This window comes from Saccopteryx bilineata, chromosome 7, assembly GCF_036850765.1.
Source record: "Saccopteryx bilineata isolate mSacBil1 chromosome 7, mSacBil1_pri_phased_curated, whole genome shotgun sequence".
In the NCBI taxonomy this organism is placed as follows: domain Eukaryota; kingdom Metazoa; phylum Chordata; class Mammalia; order Chiroptera; family Emballonuridae; genus Saccopteryx; species Saccopteryx bilineata.
Window position 1 is genome coordinate 23,033,042 of NC_089496.1, and position 12,568 is coordinate 23,045,609.

General features: G+C 41.4%; 1 long non-coding RNA gene across 1 annotated transcript in view; it reads left to right on the plus strand.

Moving 5' to 3' along the window:
• Positions 1 to 12,568, plus strand: part of LOC136310828 (uncharacterized) — a 65,842-nt gene that overhangs the window by 32,622 nt on the left and 20,652 nt on the right. Inside the window, exon 2 of the long non-coding RNA XR_010726620.1 lies at positions 12,243 to 12,376. This is a non-coding gene — a long non-coding RNA (uncharacterized lncRNA). The remainder of the gene's footprint in view (positions 1 to 12,242; positions 12,377 to 12,568) is intronic.

A 12,568-nucleotide genomic window follows, 5' to 3' on the forward strand; every position in this document is an offset into this window, starting at 1 on the left:
GTTACTCGGTGTGCTGAAGGCCCGCGGTCAAGGCACATATGAGAAAGCAATCAATGAACAACTAAGATGTCACAATGGAAAACTAATGATTGATTCTTCTCATCTCTCTCCGTTCTTGTCTGTCCCTATCTATCCCTCTCTCTCACTCTCTCTCTGTCTCTGTAAGGAAACAAAAATGTAAAAATTCTAAACATTAAAAAATTGTTCTAAATATTATAAAAACCAGCAATATATAAAAAGGAAAATGTTTTATGACTTGCATTTGTCTGAGAAATGCAAGTTTGGATTATTATTTTTTTTTTTTTGCATTTTTCTGAAGCTGGAAATGGGGAGAGACAGTCAGACTCCTGCATGTGCCCGACCGGGATACACCCGGCACGCCCACCAGGGGCGATGCTCTGCCCACCAGGGGCGATGCTCTGCCCACCAGGGGGTGATGCTCTGCCCCTCCGGGGCATCGCTCTGCCGCGACCAGAGCCACTCTAGCGCCTGGGGCAGAGGCCAAGGAGCCATCCCCAGCGCCCGGGCCATCTTTGCTCCAATGGAGCCTTGGCTGCGGGAGGGGAAGAGAGAGACAGAGGAAGGAGAGGAGGAGGGGTGGAGAAGCAAATGGGCACTTCTCCTATGTGCCCTGGCCGGGAATCGAACCCGGGTCCCCCGCATGCCAGGCCGACGCTCTACCACTGAGCCAACCGGCCAGGGCCGCAAGTTTGGATTTTAACATTAGAAAATTAACATAATTTGCCACATTAAGAGGTTAAAGAAGCCTGGCCTATGGTGGCATAGCAGACAGAGCACCAGCCTGGAATGCTGAGGTTGCTGGTTTGAAACCCTGGACTTGCCGGGTCAAGGCACATATGACAAGCAAGCAGTGAACAACTAAAGTGAAGCAACTATGAGTCAATACTTCTCATCACCCCCCTCCAACCTCCTCCCTATGTAAAATCAATAAATAAAATCTTTTTTAAAAAAAGGTTAGGCAGTTGGCTCAGCAGTAGAGCTTCAGCCCAGTGTGTGGATGTCCTGGGTTCAGTTTCCAATCAGGGCACACAGGAGAAGCACCCATCAGCCTCTCTACCCCTCCCCCTCTTGCTTCACGCACACACATACTCTCTCTCTATCTCTCTCTTTCCCTCTTGCAGCCATGGCTCCATTGGAGTGAGTTGGCCCCGGGCACAGAAGATGGTTCCATGGCCTCCAAGAAGAGCTCAGTTGCGGAGTAATGCAGCAGTGCCCCAGAAGGGCAGAGCATTGACCCCTAGTAGGCTTGCCAGGTGGATCTCGGTTGGGGCGCATGCGAGAGTCTGTCTCTCTGCCTCCCCTCCTCTCACTGAATAAAATAAATAAGTAAATAAATAAATATTTTAAAAAGGAGGTTATAAGAGAAAAAACATGATCATTTCACTAGATGCAGAAGCACTTGATAAATTGTAACATTTATGATTTCACAGAAAACTTTTAACAAACCAGGAATAGATGTTAATTTTTTAATCTGTTAAAGGGCATTCATAAAAATATCTATAAAAGCCTGACCAGGCGGTGGCGCAGAAGAAAGAGCGTCGGACTCGGCTGCAGGTTCAAAACCCCGAGGTTGCAGGCTTGAGCGCAGGCTCACCAACTTGAATGCAGGGTCACTTGCTTGAGCATGAGATTATAGACATGACCCCATGGTCACTGGCTTGAGCACAAAAGTCATTGGAAAGATGCGAAGCATCAATTTTTGTTGTGGCACTTTAGTCATTCATTGATTACTTTCTCACATGTGCGTTGACCCGGGGGCTACAGCAGACCTTGTGACCCTTTGCTCAAGATAGCGACCTTGGGCTCAAGCTTGTTCAAACCAGAGAGCCCGTGCACAAGCCGGTGACCTTGGGGTTTCAAACCTGGGTCCCAGTCCGATGCTCTATCCACTGTGCCACCATCTAGTCAGGCTCTTTTAATTCTTGAGACATGCAGAGAAGTAACTGTTTTCTCCTGGCTCCATGTTTCCATTTGGAGGAGACACTATTTGTGTAATGCCCTTGGCCTTGAGCCTCATCTCCACAGTATTTCCCCTACAGAGACTTAGATGACTAATGATCTCAGCTCCTTCTGGGCTGTTTCCTTAGTGTCTTTCTGACTGTAAGATTTGTATTCTAAGTCAGCTATCTTCCACAGAGGTTTGCATACCTGTTGGCGGAACCAAGGTTGTTCACCTGTGTGATGACAAAGTGTTTACCATATTTCTCCATGTATAAGATGATCCCATGTATAAGATGCACTTTAATTTTGGAGTGCAAATTTTGAGAAAAAAATGTATTACATAGTTATTGAACTCAAGTTTTATATTCATCATAAAATTCATACAACTCCTCATTACTGTCAAAACTCCCATCCATTAGCTTGTCCTCTTCTCTGTCTGATGACAAATCACAATCTTCAACAACAATCGCAAAAACGAGCATGAAAAAGCAGGAAATGCAAGTAAAAAATCTACAACCACTGTATAAGACACATCCAGTTTTAAGACCCCAAAGTTTGAGGGGGAAAGTGTGTCTTATACATGGGAAAATACAGTATGTTGAATTCAGGTACAAATATTACAAGTCCACTTAGCTGCATACCAAAGCCACTTTCTCTAAACTTTTTATCAGTAATAAATGTAATATGCTGATGCCCCTTCTACCTAATTATATAAAGATTTTATTACATAAATATTTATTATGTAAAGATTTTAATATTGATTTTACGGGAGAGGAGGGAGGGGAGAACAAGTAATAGGTGCTTCACTCTAGCTATTCATTGGTTGCTTGTTGTATGTGCCTTAATCAGGCAAGCCCAGAGTCTCGGACCAGTGACCTCAGTGTTCCAGGTCGGTGCTCTATCCACTGTACCACCACAGGCTAGGCTGCCTGATTATATTTAATGACAAAGAATTTGGGGGAGGATTACAGTGTGTCATTCTTTGACCACTTCTCAAATTACAACATCTGGTGCATTGGCTGAATACCTTAAAAAATAAATACAGTTGGAGAAATTAAGGCTCTGGAGTGGTGCCTGACCAGGCAGTGGTGTAGTGGATAGAAGGTAGGGTGGGGATGCAGAGGACCCAGGTTTGAGCCTCGAGGTCGCTGGCTTGAGCACAGGCTCATCGACTTGAGCGGGGGATCCTAGACATGACCCCATGGTCATTTGCTTTGAGCCCAAAGGTTGCTTGTTTGAAGCCCAAGGTCGCTGGCTTGAGCAAGGGGTCACTGGCTCTGCTGGAGCCCCTCCACCTCCATCAAGGCACATATGAGAAAGCAAGCAATGAACAACTAAGGTGCCGCAATGAAGAATTGATGCTTCTCATCTCTCTCCCTTCCTGCCTGTCTGTCCCTGTCTGACCATCTCTCTGTCTCTATCTTTCCACTAAAAACAAAAACCAGCTCTGTGGTGGCAAGTATTCATAGTTTATGGCTTTAGAGATTTGACCTTGGCATTTTTGTAGCAGACCAGATTGTGCAGTTGGCTTTTGTGGGGATGGCATCTTCAGGTGGCTTTAGTAAACATGACACATATGGAATTGTGATCTTGATTTACAGGAGTGTTATCCCCAGGTGTTTTATTGTTTTTCTGCAAAAGGAATATTTTTGTTTTATTTTTATAGTGGTAAAATAGACATAAAATTTATTACTTTCACTATTTTAAGTGTAAAGGTAGTAACATTAGATACATTCACATTGTTTAACAAAAGGTGGTTTTATCTTTTTTTTGTTTGTTTGTATATTTCTGAAGTGAGAAGCAGGGAGGCAGAGAGACAGACTCCCGCATGCACCTGACCAGGATCCACCCGGCATGCCCACTAGGGGGCAATGCTGCACCCATCTGGGGCGTTGCTCTGTTGCAACCAGAGCCATTCTAGCGCCTGAGGCAGAGGCCATGGAGCCATCCTCAGCCCCTGGGCCAACTTTGCTCCAATGGAGCCTCGGCTGCAAGAGGGGAAGAGAGAGACAAAGGAGAAGGGGAAGGGTGGAGAAGCAGATGGACGCTTCTGCTGTGTGCCCTGACGGGGAAGTGAACCTGGGACTTCCACATGCCGGACAACACTCTACCACTGAGCCAACCAGCCAGGGCTCTTTCTTTTCTTTTCTTTTTTTTTTTATTGGCAAACTTATTAAACAAGGGCTGCTCTGGTTTCCATGTGTGGATGCCTACATGTTGACCATGAATGCAACACCCAACTTGTACTGGGAGACCAAGCCAGAGATGAAGTCTTTTCTTCCACTGACCTGTGTCCAACCCTGAATCAACGACTGAGGAACCAGAGTAATACTGTTATTTTAGATACTGCCACATGGTTCACTCCCAGGGTCAGTGGTAGCATATGCCTTTTCCAAATCTAGATAGATAGATATATATGTACATACATACACACATACATACAATTATACATAGACAGATCATAGGTATCAAGAGAGATAAAGCAACCTAAATCTAGAACAGATGCGGGAGAAGCAACTACCATGTCTCCTGTAGCCACTTCTTAGAGATAACCAGTGGTGAATATCATACAGATATTTTTCCCCCAAAATTGAGGCCTTACTATGTAGCATCATTGTCCAATACAGTAGCAACTAGTTATAAGTGACTGTTTCAATTTAAATTAAATTAAATTACAATTTAGCTCAATCACAGTGGCCATATTTCAAGGGCTCAGTAGCAACAAATGACTGGTAACTGCCTCATTGAACAGTGTAGATATTGAACATTTCCATCTTAACAGAATGTACATCAGAGTTAACATGATTTGAAATAAAATATTTGAAAAGAGTACCTTTTATGCCTGGAATGTATTCTTTTGAAAGGTTGCCAACACTTACTTAACCATTCCCATGTGAACATTTTCAAGGCTGACACACAGCTAAATAACATTCTAACAATGTATGTGAGAAAATGGTTCTCTCAGCCTCACAAGCAGTAAAGTCTCATTGCCAATTTAACAGGCAAAAATAGATCCCAACTCTGTTCTGTAAATATTAATAAAGTTGAACAATGATCCAGTGGAATTTGTTACATATATGAAAAACATGGACATTCAGGGAGCCACAGGACGATTTTATACCATGAACAGTAGCAACAAGTTGTTTCCTAGAGTGCCGGGAAAAGGCCACAGAGGCTAAAGCAACGTGGGTCAGGATGCACGCACATGAGGGGCGGGCATCCTTGGGCCAACGCAGAAGAGGGAGATGTGCAGAGCTGCAGGTGATGCGGGGAAATGGGAGGAGAAAACCGGAGTTTGGTTTAGAATATCGCTTAGTAAGTCAGCCCTTCAGTAAGTATCACCTGGAGTTTGCCGCGTCGCGCAGCGGAGCATCCGGTAACGGCGGTCCGGTGCCCGCGGCGAATGTCAGGCGTCTCGGCCGGCAGCTCCCTGGCGCGCTTGTGAGCTGGCCCGGGTCACACTGGAACACGGGAGGAGGGGGGCAGGCCAGCGCTTCCGTTCAATTCCCCAGCAGGGTCGCGAGCCAGCCGCCGTGTGCACGGGGAGAGCGCGCGTCTGGGTCTTTGGCTTGTGCATTGGAAAGTCCCTGAGACTGAGGTTCTGATTTAATTATCTGGAGATGGCCCCGGGCATCTGATTCTAAAGAGCAGCCAGGATAGAGAGCCACTGGCCTGGGCCCTGGTGCTCGGAGGTTCTCACCACGCCGATCAACCTGAGTCCGACTTCGTGGGTAGCCACGCCGAGAGGAGCTTCACCCGAGCTTTGTACATCTGATTGCGAGGTGAACAGCCGGCGATATAGGCCTGGTGAAAATGCCGCTTAGTAACGCGAGGGAGCAGCTGTCACAGGTCCACCAAACTGCACCAGGGAGTCCGACCTCTTTGTCTCGGTTACCCCACGCTGGTCAGACCTGTCGGGCTCCCCAACCGCCACAGTGAAGGTGAGTGACCGGAGCCCAAGGATAACCGAGCACCTTCATCTGGGAGAGGCGGTGACTGAGCCACTGATTAAAGGTATCCTCGAGACCTCACTGATGTGGAAATTTGGAGGCGGGTCTGCCTTTGCGATTATCAAGAAGAAAACTGGGGAGTGAGTGTGGGCAGGAGAGGTGGCTGAGCTTTTTTCCATACCTTCTCCCAACAGGAGGACAAGTCAAGCAAGTTACAAGACTAATGTACTCCTAATATAATCAAAACACCCAGGGAGAAAAACAGGATGTATTTGTAGAATTTGAGGATGTAATTGAAGAACTGGATATAAAGAGCTTTTAGAAAAGGGAAATAGAAAACTTAAACAGAATCTTGCTTGGTTTATCTATATCTAAAATAAAACGATTTAATAAACCAATAAGTTTTACCATGAGTGAAATATTCTGAAACTGACACTTGAATTCATATATATCTTTTGACAAACACTATTACATCTGTATTTCACACAAAATGTTCTTAGGGTGCTAGCTTAATTGCCAATGTGTAATTACTTTCCATAGCCTTGCAATTATTAATCAGTTTTAGGTCTTCCAATCTCTTCCATCACCACCAAATTCCAATTTGGAATTTAAAGTTGACTAATGAATGTGATTAACTTTCTAGAATTTATGAAAAGCAGTGAGGCTCCCTTTTATATATTCTACATGTGTAGCCTTAGTATGCTATTTTGGGGATTGAATTTACAGGTGTCATCTGCTTAATGCAGTGGTTCTCAAACTTTTAGAAGTCGGGGCGCATTTAAAATCCTACAAATAATTGTAGGTGCATTATATACAAATTTCTGAGAAATATAATAATTAAGTCAGATATTAAAAAAAAAAATATAAAGTCCAAGTGTGTTTTTATGGTAATTAAATGAAATAAATATGACAAAATTAAATTTATTCTGATATTAAAAAACATTTCAATGTTACATATTTTCATTTATGCTTTTTAGAATTTGTAAAAAAGGGGTTAAAAAATTAAAAAAGACAAAAAAGTTATCTTTTTATATATATAGATACATTCTTAGTAAGATTTAGTAAATTGTGGCCCTGGCCGGTTGGCTCAGTGGTAGAGCGTCGGCCTGGCATGCAGGAGTCCCGGGTTCGATTCCCGGCCAGGGCACACAGGAGAAGCGCCCATCTGCTTCTCTACCCCTCCCCCTCTCCTTCCTCTCTGTTTTCTCTCTTCCTCTCCCACAGCCAAGGCTCCATTGGAGCAAAGTTGGCCCGGGCACTGGGGATGGCTCTAGGGCCTTTGCCTCAGGTGCTAGAATGGCTCTGGTTGCAACACAGCGATGCCCCAGATGGGCAGAGAATCGCCCCCTGGTGGGCGTGCTAGGTGGATCCCGGTTGGGCGCATGCGGGAGTCTGTCTGACTGCCTCCCTGTTTCCAACTTCAGAAAAATACACACACACAAAAAAAAATTAGTAAATTGGGCAGGTCCCGGAACAAATGTGTTAAGTTTTTTCATTCTTATGTTTATGAGAAACATGAGCCTGATGTGTCCTAGTGATTTCTTCAATGTCTGGGCATATATTTGAAAGGCAAACTCCCATTTCCTTGTCAATACACTGAAGAATTCCTTTCTTTTTACTCTTGTGTTGAGTGCAGAAAACCCCACCATACATATCTTAACTTTACACCAAAGGATAGAAGAAACTTGCCTCCAGTCTTTCCGGGGAACATGGGGGTAGTGTAAACAATCCAGCACCTAATCAGGCAAGTGAGGTGGGGGGTTGGGCAGACTGTCAGCTTACAGCCAATTCCCCACACCTCTGTCCCCCAAAAATCTAAACTCCAAAAACCCTCTTGGTTTTTTGGTCCCCAACAGGCACATATTTCTCTGGAATACCATAGGGCACACCTGGAAATCTTCTAGAGCGCACCAGTGTGCCCTGGCATACACTTTGAGAACTGGCAATACAAAATTTGCTAGTGTTCTAGAAGTCTTTTTTTTTTAATTGAAATATAATTGACGTATAACATTTGATGTACATTTGATGTACAAAATAATGATTTGATAATTATATATATATATTGCAAAATGATCATCAGAAAATATAGTTAACATGTCATCATACATAGTTCCAAAAATCTTTTCTCGTGATGAGAACTTCTAAGATCTCTTTTAGCAACTTTTAAATATACAATACAGTATTGTTTACTATGGTCACCACACAGTACATTATATCCCCTGGATGTGTTGTAACCGAGTTTGTGCCTTTTGACCCTCTTCATCCATTTTCCCCACCCCATATCCCCTGCCTCTGGCAACCACTAATCTGTCCTGTCCTTGAGCTTGGGGGTTTTTGTTCTTAGATCCCACATATAAGTGAGATCATATACTATTTGTCTTTCTTGTTGACTTATTTCACATAGCATAATGCCCCTGAGATCCTTCATGTTGTCACAAATGCCAAGATTTCTTTTTTATGGTTGAATAATATGTATCACATTTTTAAAACTATTCCTCTATTGATGAATATTTAGGTTTCTTCTGTCTCAACTATTGTGAAAAATGCTGCAATAAACATATAGGTGCATTAACTTTTTAAGTTAATGTTTTCATTTTCTTCTGATAAATACCCAGAAGTAGAACAGCTGTATTATATGGTAGTTCTATTTGTAATTTTCTAAGGAGCTTCCATACTGTTTTCCATGTGGCTGCACCAATTTACATTCCCACCAACAATGCACAAAGGTTCCCTTTTCACCATTCTCATCAGTTATTTCTTGTCTTTGATAACAGCCATTCTAACAGGAGTGAAGTGATATATCATTGTGGTTTTGATTTCCATTTTCCTGATTAGTGATGTTGAGTACCTTTTTATGTGCTTGTTAGACATCTGTATGTCTTCTTTGGAAAAATGTCTATTCAGACCCTCTGCCCCTTTTTAAATCAGATCCTTTTCTCCCATTTAGTAAGTTGTTGAGGTTGCCTTTTCATTTTCTCGATGGTTTCATTTCCTGGAAGCTTTTTGGTTTAATGTAGTCCTGCTTATTTTTGCTTTTGGTGTCAAATTCAAAAGATCACCAAGATTGATGTCAAGGAGCTTACCCCCTATGTTGTCATTTAGGATTTTTAGGATATCAGGTCCTACCTTCAAGTCTTAATCCATTTGAGTTGGTTTTTGTGTATGATGTTAGTTCGTTGTCCAGTTTCATTCTTTTGCAGTAGCTGTCTAGTATTCCCAACACATTTTATTGAAGATCCTATTCTTTCCCCGTTGTACATATATATCCTTGGATCCTTTGTCATGAATTAAGTGACCATATATGTGTGGGTTCACTTCTGGGAAGTTTATTCTGTTCCATTGATCTGTGTGTCTAGTTTTGTGCCAATAAGATACTGTTGGAAACACAGATAATTTGCTGGTGTTCCAGAAGTCTATTGTGTTTGTGTGTTTGTGTGTGTGTGGGTTCATTAAAAGCTGCTGTTTAGTATATTTACCTTCTTTACTCAGCATAATGTAGAGGAGGAAAAAAACTCTTAATTTTAACATGGCAATTTATATTACCATTGCTCTTGGGAATATAGTCAGTTTTCTTTCTTTGGCTTAAATAACAGAAATTTATTTTCTCACAGTTTAGTTTTTGTATACCCTCCTTCTTTTAGAAAATTTAAATATGAAGGTTTTTTTTTTATTTAAACTTCACATTAGATTTAAGCAGATTGGGATTATCCTTATCTGAGAATTGTCTCAAGTTTTATTTATTTTATTTTTTAATTTTATAAGGCACACTCTTAGGTAAGAGGTGCTTTTCTTTTTATTCATTTTAGAGAGGAGAGGGAGAGACAGAGAGAGAGAAGGGGGGAAGGAGCAGGAAGCATCAACTCCCATATGTGCCTTGACCAGGCAAGCCCAGGGTTTCGAACCGGCGACCTCAGCATTTCCAGGTCGATATTTTATCCACTGCGCCACCACAGGTCAGGCTCAAATTTTATTAATTTGAAAATGAATACCAAAAACATTAATAGTCCCATTTCTCCTATAATAGTGTTTATCTGATCCATCTTGGAAAAATGTCTGTTCCTGTATCTTTCCTCATGCATATAATAATGTAAATATAAAATATTTTACCATTCATTTCATGACTGATATGATGACTAAGAAAGAGGGAAATGATTATTAACTTTGTAGCACTTAGTAAAATCCTGTTTTAAAACTGTTATACAACATAAAATAATATGTGGTCTGTGAAGAGCCCTATATTTTAAAATAGTAAATAACAAGTAAGCCAAAGTTCAAATAAAATTAATTAAAATCTAACTTTTAACTATATCCATTTAATTGTCAGTGAAATGGCTGAAATACATAAAATATCCAGACTGGCTTTTCTTCTTCAGAATGGTTCTGTGTACAAAATTAAATTCACTATTGACTGAAAGCAAACAATCTAGATGAAAAAATGGCACACGTTTGACTTTAGTAAAAATTGTTTATCTGTTTTTCTATCTGCAGATGACTTACCCTTTTAGGTTCATTCCCTTTCACTGCCCTACTGGTATATATATATTCACTAAACACAAACAGAAAGTATTATCAGCATCTGTAAACTATTACTGAGAAGGCATGCTTTTAAAACATCATATAGCATATTACAAAGTCAACAAATGATTTGCTAATGACTGGTTTGGGATACTTGTTATTGGCTTATATAATTGAGCCAGTGGCATAATTACATGATTCTGTAACAAGCAAAGCACTTGGTATGCTCTGGAGGAGACCTGCTTTGGGAAAACAATTGAGTTGAAGATATATATATATATGAAGATATATATATATATATATATATATATATATATATATATATATCTTTTTTTTTTTTTTTTCAGAGACAGAGAGAGAGTCAGAGAGGGATAGACAGGGACAAACAGGAACGAAGAGAGATGAGAAGCACCAATCAGTTTTTCGTTGAGACACCTTAGTTGTTCATTGATTGCTTTCTCTTATGTGATTTGACTGTGGGGCTACAGCAGACAGAGTAACCCCTTGCTCGAGCCAGCGACCTTGGGTCTAAGCTGGTGAGCTTTGCTCAAACCAGATGAGCCCACGCTCAAGCTGGTGACCTCGGGGTCTCAAACCTGGGTCCTCGGCATCCCAGTCCGACACTCTATCCACTGCACCACTGCCTGGTCAGGCTGGATATATATATTATTTTTAAACTGTACAATTTTGTTCCTTTTTTGTGGTAATGCTAGAAAACTATTTTTTTTTCCTGTTGAATTGTAGCACATACAATTTACTTCCTGTGCAAGTAGAGAAATTTTACTTGTAAAGCCCTGCAAATGAGTGAGTGGGGACAGGGGCTCATCCTTGGATTGTCTTCACTGTGCGATCATCAGGTCAAAGGGAATGAACATTTTCCAGACTGCATTACCAGATTAAACCAATTTTCAGTGCCACCCAAAATATATTCCCGTATGTTGTCTCAGCATTGTGCCATCATTAATTTTCATTAATGTACTTTGTTGAATTTTATTATTACATAAGTTTAATTTAGTAAGATTGTTTTTGCATTATTGTTAGCAAAGATTTATACTTCCCCAATGTTTAAAGTGGTTTGCATTTTCAAACATCTTCTTTGACCACACTTTATTGGAATTTAGGTATACTGATTTATATTTCTATTAAATCTTTAAAAAAATTTTTATTCATTTTAGAGAGAGGAGTGGGGAGCACGAAGAATTCGTGCATCTCATCTCTCTCTTCCTGTCTCTGTCCCTTTCTCTGTCTCTGTCTCAAAAAAAAAATTTAGTCATGTTGTTCATCAACAGTTTATTCTTTTTTGTTGCTGAGTAGAATTCCATTGTATGGATATACCTGAATTTGTTGCTTTCTGTTTTAGTTTTTATTTTTTTAATTTTTATAGGGAGAGAGAGAGAGAAACAGAGAGAGGGACAGATAGAAACAGGCAGGAACGGAGAAAGATGAGAAGCATGAATTCTTGGTTGCAGCATCTTAGTTGTTCATTGATTGCTTTTTCATATGTGCCTTGATCTGGGGGCTCCAGCAGAGATAGTGTCCCCTTGCTCAAGCCAGTTACCTTGGCTCAAGCCAGCAACCTTGGGTTTCAAGCCAGTGACCTTGACCTTCAAGCCAGCAACAATGGGGTCATGTCTATGATCCTGCACTCAAGCCGGATTAGCCCACACTCAAGCCGGCAACCACGGAGCTTGAACCTGGGTCCTCTGCATCCCAGGCCGACGCTCAATCCACTGCACCACCACCTGGTCAGGATGTAACTGATTTTTTTTTTTTTTTTTACAGAGAGAGAGGAGAGAGAGAGAGAGAGAGAGAGAGAGAGAGAGAGAGAGAAGGTGGGGAGGAGCTGGAAGCATCAACTCCCATATGTACCCTGACCAGGCAAGCCCAGGGTTTTGAACCAGCGACCTCAGCCTTTCCAGGTCGACGTTTTATCCACTGCGCCACCACAGGTCAGGCAGGATGTAACTGATTTTGTTTATTCACTCACCCATTGAAATATACTGCTCACAAAATCAAGGGATATTTTATCGCTTCATATTCATTTTGAAATATCCTCTAATTTTTGTAAGCAGAATATTTTGTGTTGCAGAAAATGTATCCTATAAATATAATACTTGCATACAGATTTTTGTGTGAACATA